Source organism: Heterodontus francisci, chromosome 5 (genome assembly GCF_036365525.1).
Source record: "Heterodontus francisci isolate sHetFra1 chromosome 5, sHetFra1.hap1, whole genome shotgun sequence".
Taxonomy (NCBI): domain Eukaryota; kingdom Metazoa; phylum Chordata; class Chondrichthyes; order Heterodontiformes; family Heterodontidae; genus Heterodontus; species Heterodontus francisci.
This window is the reverse complement of record NC_090375.1, coordinates 28,407,713-28,419,838: the sequence shown is the minus strand read 5'-3', so window position 1 is coordinate 28,419,838 and position 12,126 is coordinate 28,407,713.

Here is a 12,126-nt window from a genome sequence, read left to right as displayed (position 1 = left end):
GGTACAGCCTCCTTTCCTGTGACTCCTGAGGCCCTGTATCTGTGCCCAGCTGAGCAGGGCTGTGTCTGTCCTCCCTCCTCTGAGGGGAACTGCCCACTACTGCCTCAGCCTCTGACACCTCCTCCTGAACACTAGTGCCATGCTCCTCACCCAGTGCCATCCTATCTAAATGCACGTGAGGACACACCGAGATGAGCGTACCTGTGTTGGTGGACGGTGCACTTGTAAAGTGTGATGTGCTTCTTTGGATCTTTGCTGGTCATCTTTGCCTGGTGATGGAGAGGGGGAAGGTCTCCATGGGTGGACGTCTCCACCTGTGGGAGACACGACAAGAGATCATTAGAGCTATCCTTGGAGAGCAGAATCTACTGCTATGCTGAGGCTTCCCAGTGCAACTCTGTATTCGGCATGCTATCGAATGGGAGGGAGTGGAGTTCAATGCATCCCCTTAATGAACACATTGCTCTATGTAATCACCATCTCCACCATGTGTACCAATATCACCATGGCCGACTTCCTTATGATCTGCGATCCTGGCTATTTCCATTGCTCTATCCTCCATTTGGTGTGATGATGTGAAGGTAGGATACCCCTCCACCTGTTTGGAACCTCTCTCGGGCATTATGTGCCCATTCCTCCTGCGTGATACGGAGTTGCTGTCCTCTATGGCCAATGGCAGCTGCTCCAATTCATTGATGTGTACATGTTTCAGTGCTGGCAGGTCCTCACTGTGGCTCTGAGCCATTCTGAGGGGTCAGTAAGTGCCCTGGGCACACATCCCTCCCATATTCAGGAGCACATTGCACCCTGTGGTTCCTCAGCTGGTGTGTCTGCTGGAAGGTGAAGACCCAGAAGCCTGTTCCGAGGGTTGGGGGGAGCACTCACCTTGCCAGAGCCTATCAGGTCATTAAACCTTTTCAAGCGTTGGAGCCAGGTTCTTCTCACCAGGCTTCTGCCGCTGACAGTAGCAGCGATGTCCATCCCCGCCTGCTTGGTCTGTATGTGTGGCCTCCTCCTGCCACCCTTTGGGAAGAGGACCTCCCTTCTTTCCCTCACGACCTCCCTCCTTTCCCTCACGGCATCCAGCATCACCTCCTGGTTCATGTCTGAAAAACAAGGGGCTGTCCTGCCCGGTTTCCAGGCCTCTGACTCTCCGGAGACATTGTGGAAATGAAAAATCCAGCCTAAAGCTTTGTGTCAATCTTCAACAGTCGAACTAATTTGATTGAATTTTTCGAGGAGGTGACTAGATGTATAGATGAGGGTAAAGCAGTTGATGGAGTTTACATGGACTTCAGTAAGGCTTTTGATAAGCTCCTGCATGGGAGATTGGTTAAGAAGGTAAAAGCCCATGGGATTCAGGGCAATTTGGCAAATTGGATCCAAAATTGGCTTCGTGGCAGGAAGCAGAGGGTAATGGTCGAGAATTGTTTTTTGCGATTGGAAGCCTGTGACCAGTGGTGTACCGCAAGGATCGGTGCTGGGACCCTTGCTGTTCGTAGTGTACATTAATGATTTAGACATGAATATAGGAGGTATGATCAGTAAGTTCGCAGATGACACGAAAATTGGTGGTGTCGTAAATAGTGAGGAGGAAAGCCTCAGATTACGGGACGATATAGATGGGCTGGTAAGATGGGCAAAACAGTGGCAAATGGAATTTAATCCTGAGAAGTGTGAGGTGATGCATTTTGGGAGGACTAACAAGGCAAGGGAATATACAATGGATGGTAGGACCCTAGGAAGTACAGAGGGTCAGAGAGATCTTGGTGTACTTGTCCATAGATCACTGAAGGCAGCATCACAGCTAGATAAGGTGGTTAGGAAGGCATATGGGATACTTGGCTTTAGTAGCCAAGGCATAGAATATAAGAGCAGGGTTGTTATGATGGAGCTGTATAAAACGCTAGTTAGGCCACAGCTGGGGTACTGTGTACAGTTCTGGGCACCACACTATAGGAAGGATGTGATTGCACTGGAGAGGGTGCAGAGGAGATTCACAGCCTGGGCGGGAGCATTTCAGCTATGAAGAGAGAGTGGATAGGCGAGGGTTGTTTTCCTTAGAGCAGAGAAGGCTGAGGGGGGACCTGATTGAGGTATACAAAATTATAAGGGGCATTGATAGGATAGATAGGAAGAAACGTTTTCCCTTAGCGGAGGTGTCAATAACCAGGAGGCATAGATTTAAAGTAAGGGCGAGAGGTTTAGAGGGGATTTGGGGAAAAATGTTTTCACCCAGAGGGTGATTGGAATCTGCAACACACTGCCTGAAGGGGTTGTAGAGGCAGAAACCCTCACAACATTTAAGAAGTATTTAGATGAGCACTTGAAATGCCATAACATACAAGGTTACGGGCCAAGTGCTGCAAAATGGGATTAGAATAGATAGGTGCTTGATGGCCAGCACGGACACGATGGGCCAAAGGGCCTGTTTCTGTCCTGTATAACTCTATGACTCACTGTCCTGTTACAGCAGTAAAACAGCAGCCACAGTAATGGCTGCCATGGTGAGTTTAAATAGGACCCGCACATGAGTTGGCCTGCCTGCATTCCCACTCCTGTGGCTGTTAATTGGCCATCAAACCCATCTCCATATCAATTAATTGGTCACCCTGTGAAACTTGGGGCATATTTCTGTATCCCCCCGGGCAGGTTTGGGACCCAGAAACAGTCCCAACTTGTGTTTCCCATCCAGTTCCATGTTTGCATTCAACCAACAATGCTTAAATCTACCACTAACACTGCCATCTGTCTGGGACATGGGGCGTAAACGTGTGTTGCGTAACATAAAATGGGTGATATTAATTGGCAGCTCATTTTTCACTCTGCTCTTTTCTCTTTCATTGACTTATATCCCAATGTTGCCCAGTATATGACCTCCTGTTTGTGACCAGTATTGTATCTGTCACTTCAGTTGTGATCCGTTCTCTGTTTGCAACTTGTCCTGCCTTAGTAATTGCCATCTGTTTCTAAAGATCTGTCACTTTGATCTGTAAACAGTGTCCTGACTGATCAATTCTGGACCCTGCCTCCAGTCTCCTGAGTTGACTCCGGTTTATGATCAATCCCATCTCATTCCTGACAATAGGGAGACTTTTAATTCACTCCACCCAGGACAGACTGGGCAGAGCACGAGCTTAAATCCAAGTGGTGCACTCACTGCTCATTTCTGGCCACACAGTTATTTTAATGCAGCTATTTCTTTGGTCGCTGAGCTGTCCGCCTGACTCATAAGTATATGCAAATTGGGGGTTTTTATCACTTAGAGAGGATCTCGATACTACTTTAACTGCCTTATGAGTAGAGAACACGGCACAGACACTCCACTTAGTAAAACCTGTCGAACACCCAGCAGAGCCCTTGTTTAAGGCGTGTAAGAAGCCTCCATTCAGACACAGGGAATGTACCCTGTCCACTCTGTACACACTCAAATTTTTTGGCCTATGCTTACACATATGCAGGCATGTATTAGACAAACTGCCCTAATTTTCCCTCACCAATTATCCCTTCATATCTCCTGATGGGCTGCAACTCCTTGCTGGGGTACATTTCCTTAAGCACCTATAATACCTCACCCAAGTAGCCATTAATCATGTGTCAAACTTGATGGTGAGTATTGACAGACTGTTTAACTGCGGGAGCCATCACAGCTGACCCCAGCTCAAAGTCCATATATGCACACTTCCATCAAACATTACTGGATAGCAGCCAATAGTGGGAAACCCAGAAAATTTTGCCAAACCCTAACCCACAGGCATGGTGTCCAGTTGTCACCCTTCTATCATCAACCAAGTTAGGCTCAAACAACTCTGACCATTGAATGACATTAGGAATTTTCGGTTCTATGCTATAAAATAACCAGAGCGTTGAGAAGGTTTTGTGGCTTTTCTAACGTATTGTCACACAAATTGAGTGAACTTTTGCACTCAAATGACAGCCCTGTTTTGTGCTCAGTTGTTGCTGATATGGGCAGCTGGTTTGTAAAGCCGGTGTTATGACTTATTATGATAACGGTCAATGAACATTGTGACAGCTGCTGGAAACCTGTTGGATCTTGGGGACTTTGTAAATCCTGCGTGGTGCAGAGGGACTTAATTCACGACTGTCGACACGAGATGCTTGAAATCGGCAGCATGACTAATCCAATTAGAATGTGCCTTTGTATAATTCATCCAAGGCTCCTTAGAACCTTTAGCTGAACCAATCTGTTGATTGCACATTAAATTTTAACCTAATGAGTGAAATCTCTGCAAATGCTACTGTTGCAATATTATAGATTATGCCATTTTGGAATATCTTACAGTTGACAAGTTATTGAACATTATTCTGCCCTGTTTATTAGGTACTTTTGTGGGCTCTAGGAGGTTCTTCTATACTGGACTTGTAATTTCATTGTATAAATAGCTTCCACCATGCTTTATATGAATGGGTATTTACGTGAGCTGTAGTGATAAATCATTGGTTTAAGAAAAAGGAACTTGCTCAAAGGAAATACAGCATTTTTGAAAAAAAAGGAAAACTGATGATTAGCAATGAGTTGGAACTGGACCAAAGAATGAAGCCAATCTAAATTTGGCTAGCCCAGGATAAAAAATTGCCTTTAAATCACTCGGTTGCAAATTCCAAGTCAAATTTGCACATTTGTTAATATAAATTCCAGTCCTCTTCACATCAGCTCAGTGTCTAGCACTCTCACTTTGGAGCCAAAAGATTGTGGATTCAAATCCCAATCCAGCAACCTGAGCACAAAATGTAGACTGATGCTCCAGTGTAGTACTGAGAGAGTACTACATTGTTGGAGGTACTGTCTTTTGGATGAGACCCCGTCTGGTCGATATTTAACCCTCAACCAACACATAAAAACAGATTATCTGGTCATTGCTCTTTGTGGGAGCTTTCTGTGTGCAAATTGTCTGCTGTGTTTCCTACATTTACAACAGTGACTACACTTCAAAAATAATTAATCAGCTGTAAAATATTTTGGGATTTGTGAAAGGTGCTACACAAATGCAAGTCTTTTCTTTCCCAGTGCTGTATTTGCTGCTGTACATCAGATATCAATCTTAGTTTCAAACATGGACATCTTTATGCCTACTACCAGTTCCTTTCTAAATTGACTTGCATTGGCAACCCTGAAACCGATAAAATCTAATGCAATTTTAAAAGGCTTCAGCTTAGATATTCTTCAGCAACATATTCAGGATCAGTGCACAGACACCATGAGGTCTCTTTCAGCGCCGTAAACTTTCTATGATTCTATAAAATCAGTGCATTGTGGAAACAATATTAAAAACTTCAAGAGCAGGAATGAGCATTTATGAATAAGTATATATTTACAGTGAACTAAGATTTTGGGTAAAATTTGCATTGGATTTGACTGTGCATCAGTTGAAATTCAAATCTAAAGCCTAAGTTACTTTTTAAAAGGGAAAGGCTCTTTATGAAAGGGCACATCTTTGGCAAACATCATGACAATTATTTCTTAAATGATTTCAGTTTTTTCCCCTCCCCCAATTGCTGTCCAACGACCACACCTTTCCACTTGTTAATCAGTTTTTGTGTAAAGAAAGCCCTCCTAATACAAATCCTAATTTTGCCTTTTGCAAGTTTGGGTCTGTGTCCTCCTTGTCCTATTAGAGTCATAGAGTCATATATGACACAGAAGGAGGCCATTCGGCCTATCGAGACCATGCCGGCTCTCCACGGTGCTATGCAGTCAGTCCCACTCCCCAGCTCAATCCCAATAGCTGTACATGTCTATTTCACTTCCATCCAACTTCCTCTTGAAGTTATTCATCATCTCCACATCCACCACACTTGTGGGAAACGAATTCCAGGTCATTACCACTCACTGCATAAGAAAGTGTTTCCTTATATTCCTCCTGCATCTTTTGTCCAAAACTTTCCAATCTGTGTCCCCCAGTACTTGTACCATTTGTTAATGGCAACAGTTTTTCCTTTTCTAACATATCTAAAATTGAGGCGTTGCCAGACCAAGACCCAATGTCGGTCAACGAGCACAGGGGTGATGGGTGAATGGGCCTTGGTGTGAGTCAGGATACAGGTAGCAGAGTTTTGAATGAGCTCAAGTTTATGGAGGGTGGAAGATGGGATGAGACCCCTGTGCCCCATGTGTGGGTTTATGTCTCGCAATGATGACCACTGTTTGTCTATTTCACTGCTATGCAGTAATGTTTTGCAATTCTGCCTTTTTGTTGCATCCTAGATCTTCTGTATCGTACTTTCATTAACTTTCTTGGAAGTATTACAGTAAAGTTTCTTTTTAACATGCTAATTAAATTATTTCGAAGTTGCCAGCTGCAGTTGATTTTTTTTACCATCAGGCATTTTGCTTCATCTCCAATTTTTTAAATTGTGATTTGCGCCATGCAAATTTGCAATGTACCTATACAGGTGCAAATGAGGCATTGTTTAGAATTTACAATTGTCTGCTCATCATTTATGCGTCATGGAGCTGAAATGGTAAAAAACAGGAGATCTATAACCTTCTGGCAGTTTGTGCAGAATACAACATACAGCATGTCCCTGTGGATTACATGTGCAACACATATGTATATCGTCATATTGCCAGTAAATGTTCCTTGTCACAAGATGCCAAGAAGTGAATGCTATTGTTTATAAACTCTTTGTTTTTTTTCTAATTACTGAGGATAAGAGTCCCATGTTTCCTTGTGAAATCCAGAGCTGGAACTCTGCAGGGATGTTACCAGCACACCCTAGAAACAGGAGAGGATCTGGATGTACTGGGCCGACTGTCGACCCTGGGCGTTCCCAGACAACCTTGTAAAGGGAGGAACCTCTCATAAGATCATAAGAACTAGGAGCAGGAGTAGGCCGTCCGGCCCCTCGAGCCTGCTCCGCCATTCAATAAGATCATGGCTGATCTTTTCATGGACTCAGATCCACTTACCCGCGCTCCCACCGTATCCCTTAGTTCCTTTATTGTTCAAAAAGATATCTACCTTAGCTTTAAAGACGTTTACTGAAGAAGCGTCAACTACTTCACTGGGCAAGGAATTCCATAGATTAACAACCCTTTGGGTGAAGAAGTTCCTTCTTAATTCAGTCCTAAATCTGCTCCCTCTAATCTTGAGGCTATGCCCTCTTGTTCTAGCTTCACCTGCCAGTGGAAACATCCTCTCTACTTGTATCTTATCTATTCCCTTCATGATTATATATGTTTCTATAAGATTCCCCCTCATTCTTCTGAACTCCAATGAATATAATCCCAATCTACTCAGTCTCTCCTCATAAGCCAACCCCCTCAACTCCGGAATCAACCTAGTGAACCTCCTCTGCACCATCTCCAATGCCAGTATATCTGCCCATCCTTTACAAGGCCAATGACACCAAAGGGGTGAAGGCAGAGGCAGGGACTCTCTCTGCTGGCCATTTCCACTTCCGGGGCCCAGAAAGAGCCCAGGATAAGACAGGAGGACAGGAACTGAGGGAACTGGGGTGTACTAGCCTGCAGAAAAATAAAAGTGGGTTCCATCAGGAAGAAGAGGGAGGGTGTAGAAAAGGCTAAGGAATTTGCCTTCACCTTCAAAAATTGTGTGTTTTTTTTAAAGATTGATGGATCAGCTCCCTTACATTGTGGGACCCTCATGTGGCTTACCATATCCTACACATGCAGAGGGAGCTGAATTAATCTCTCTTTGGCAGATGTTTTTGGAGGTTCCTCTTCTGAAGGGAGGCTGTGTCTGAAAACCCTGATGCCATCACAATGAAATGTGAAGCCTGACTAAACATCATGCTCAAAGGTTCTTCAGAAGTGCCATCAAAATATGATTTACATGGTACTGCATGAAAGAAAGCATGCCAGGGTGATTGCTGCAATCAATAAGATACCAAAAAACCATTGCTGTAGGTCCTGGCATGCCTATTTTGAACATCATGGGATTTTTGCTCAGAGTGTGCATCAGCAGATGCTGCCTGGGGCTGACACATGCAAGAACAGTAATTATCAATGATGGGTTGAAAACTGGCCCTATTTCCTTGTAGCCATGCTGAAATATTGTCTTGTGGGGATGGTGAAGTGGAGAGTCACAAAGGCAACCCTCCTCATAAACACCACATGCAGCATCACCCTGACTTTAGCAGTCAACAAACAGGAGGTCTGTTAGGCTGGACTGTCACTTGTCCACAGACTCATGCATCTAAAGTTCCCTCTTTCCTTCAATGTTAACTTCTTAATGGTGGGCTATTCTTAATGCTTTCCAAAACCTTGCTGAATTTCTGTCTTCCCAAAGTGACACAAGCCTTTAATTCTCCCCATTTCTTTAAATTGAACATACACACAGTTTTCCATCTTCCACCACTCGTATCATCCCTAGACCCATCTGGAGTTTTGAATAATTATTCTCGTTAGTTTAGGGCTGGTTAATTGGGGTGATTCACCCAGTGCCCACTTGCCCAGTAAATTGGCAGAGCTTTTTCCCGCCCTGTTATAGAACCTGCCTGACCTCCACTTACATTGATTTCGATGGCAGTGACAATCAGATGGCTTTTAAAATAGACTTGCTGTCCAAGCATGAAGGTGAAAATGATCCTTAATGAGTCCTATTGCACTTTCTCATCCAAATGGGATTAACAGCAGTTCCAAACCATTTAGAAGTAATTTAAAGCTGTCGATACAAATTTGGCCCATGTCCTCCTCCAATGTCAGCACTTGTTCTTTCCAGAATCAGATAACATACCCTGGTGTGTATTGAACACCCGACCAATCTGGACAACTATCTGCAACTCCTTCCCAGCTGACCTATCGACAATCTGTTATTGTGCATCAACCTCTTGCACAAATCCACTTTTGAAACAATTCTCTGTCCTACATTTAACAAAAAGTCAATGTATTCTCAGGGAAATATAAAGAGAGAGTTCTAAATCAGGCTAGAAACAAACAAAATGAACTGGCATTAATGGCAGAAAGAAGGCATGTGCCAAAGGAATCCTCTTAGCTGTTATCATTGGAGTATAATCTGCTTCACTGATCAAATGGAAGACTAACAGCACTGTAGAGAAGTTCTGAAATAGTAAATACTTAACAAACTTTTTGGGAAAAAGAAATTACTGGTAATTATGCAGTTAGATTACCATACACAGTACAAAGTCTGGCGTTACCTTCTCCTTCAGTAGAATTCAGTTTACCGTATATTGTAAATTGTAAGGCTGTAAGTCAAACTCAGGATTCTGCTGATGTTCAGAAATTGCTTTTGCAATTATATAATTGGAACCTCTTGACTGAATTATAGTCTTGTAACTCAATACCAGTTATATATTGATCCATAAATTATTTATTCAGAATATCTATTTTTTATTTACTTGTACATGTTTAAATAATGTATTCTTTTGTGTAAGGTTTGAATGCTCAATGTGCTGTTAAGACTGGAACATCTGATGTATCGATCAAAATTACAAAGCAATATAAATTGCGTACTGGCTTGTGCTCTGCTTGCACTATTTTATCAATTAAATATTATTGACGAATGCTACCTTTATTCAAATGTCTTGATTGCATGCTACAGTTTGCTGTTGAAATGTTAATGGGAGTTACAAAAGCAACATCCTGATAAAATTGTTAAATGCCAAAAACAATTTTACATGGCTTTTAAATAGGAGGAGTTGAATGAAACAGGAGTTGGTAAAAATTCAATATTTGTGTTAACAAACAATAACTGCACTAATATGTATGATAGAGAAAAGTGGGTCATTTCAACAAATTGTCCAATAATTTGATGATAATATGGTAACATAATGATAATTAATTCCTTTGCACTTGTAGTTGGTAAGAGACCAAAATTTCTTTGTCATAGGCATTGAAAAACATTATAACATGATGCAGATTGTGCTTTTTAAATGCACAGCATGTGCTAACTATTAGATTCTTAACAGCTGCTTTTAGTGCGATGAAGCAGTTTAAACTTAATCCATCTTTTAAAAACTGTACCAAAGAAAGTCCTTAATGCAAAATGGTGACCTCTGTGACCAACTGGCAGGAAATGTAGGGGACTAAATTTGATAGCCACCCCCCAAAACAGGCGCGGGGTTCACAGTGCATGATTAACCTGCACCTGTTGATTGTAAGGCAGGCAGCATGCCAACTTCGTACTGCCTGCCCATTTCAATGATTTCAGTGTCCAAATAGTGATAACTGCGCTGTTGGTTTGCTGGACGCCTGAGCAAAGGGCCAATATCATGAATAGCTAGCCCTAGTTAAAGCTGCACTGCTTAATGCTAGCCAGAATCTCTTAAAGGGGAGGTGCATTGTGATTGGAGCAAGTGCAGGCAGTCACTCTAAAAGTGAATCTGACCTGTGAAACATTGAATAATGCCGCATCATCGGAAAGAGAGAGCTCCAAGTTTTTTTAGATGCTGGTGGAGGAGGTAGAAAAGATGAGAGATGTTCTGTATCTGCAGGGGTCAGGAGGCTCTGTAGACACACACTCAGGAAGCATTGGGAGCAGATAGCCATGGCAGTCAATGCCAGGAGTCAAAGCCCCCAGGACCTGGATGCATTGTCACAAGAAGTTCAATGAGCTCACATGGGTTGTCAAGGTTAGTGAATGCATCTTCAAATGCCAAATCCTACCAACTAGCCTCAGACACAACCCAATTACTGGTTGATGAGGAGTGTAGAAGAGCATAGCAGAACCAGCACCAAGCATACCTAAAAATGGGGTGCCAACCTGGTGAAGCTACAACACAGGACTACATGCATGCTAAACAGAAGATGCAACATGTGATAGATGAAGCCAAGTGATCCCACAACCAACGGATTGGATCAAAGCTTTGCAGTCCTGCCACGTCCAGTCATGAATGGCGGTGGACAATTAAACAACTAATCTGAGGAAGCGCTCCAAAAACATCCCCATCGTCAATGATGGGGAGCCCAACACATCAGTGCAAGACACAAGGCTGAAGCATTTGCCAATTTCTTCAGCCAGAAGTACTGAGTGGATGATCCCATCTCGCCTCCTCCTGAGATCACCACCATCATAGATGCCAGTCTTCAGACAATTTGATTCACTCCACGTGATATCAAGAAATGGCTGAAGGCACTGGATACAGCTATGGACCCTGACAACATCCTGGCTGTAGTGCTAAAGACGTGTGCTCCAGAACTAACTGCATCCTTAGCCAAGCTACAACACTGGTATCTACCCAATAATGTGGAACATTGCCTAGGTATGTCCCGTCCACAAAAAGCAGGACAAATCCAATCCGGCCAATTACCGCCCCTGATCATCAGCAAGTGAAGGAAGGTATTGTCGACAGTGCTATTAAGCAACACTTTCATAGTAACAACATGCTCACCGATGCTCAGTTTGGCTTCTACCAGGGCCACTCAGCTCTAGACCTCATTGCAACCTTGGTCCAAACATGGACGAAAGAGCTGAACTCCAGAGGTAAGAAGAGAATGATTGCCCTTGACTTCAAGGAAACATTTGACCGAATGTAGAATCAAGGAGCCCTAGCAAAATTGAAGACAATGGGATTCAGAGGGAAAACCCTCTACTGGTTGGAGTCATATTGAGCACAAAGGAAGATGGTTGTGGTTGTTGGAGGCCAATCATCTCAGCCTCAAGACATTGCTGCAGGGGTTCTTCAGGGCCGACCATCTTCAGCTGCTTCATTAATGACCTTCCTTCAAAATGAGATCGGAAGTGGGGATGTTCGCTGATGATTGTACAATGTTCAGCACCATTTGCAACTCCTCAGATACTGAAGCATTCCATGTCCACATGCAGCAAGACCTGGACAACATTCAGGCTTGGACTAATAAGTGGCAAATGATATTCGCACCACACAAGTGCCAGGCAATGACCATCTCCCAAAAAACAGAATCTAACCATCTCCTCTTGACGTTCAATGGCATTACAATCGCTGCATACCCCAATATGAACATCCTGGAGGTTACCATTGGCTAGAAACTTAAATGGACCCGCCACATAAATACTGTGGCTACAAGAACAGGTCAGAGACTGGGAATTCTGCAGCAGGTAACTCACCTCTTGACTCCCCAAAGCCTGTCCACCATCTACAAGGCACAAGTCAGGAGTGTGATAGAATATTAAACATAATAAGAAATAGGAGTAGGAGTAAGCT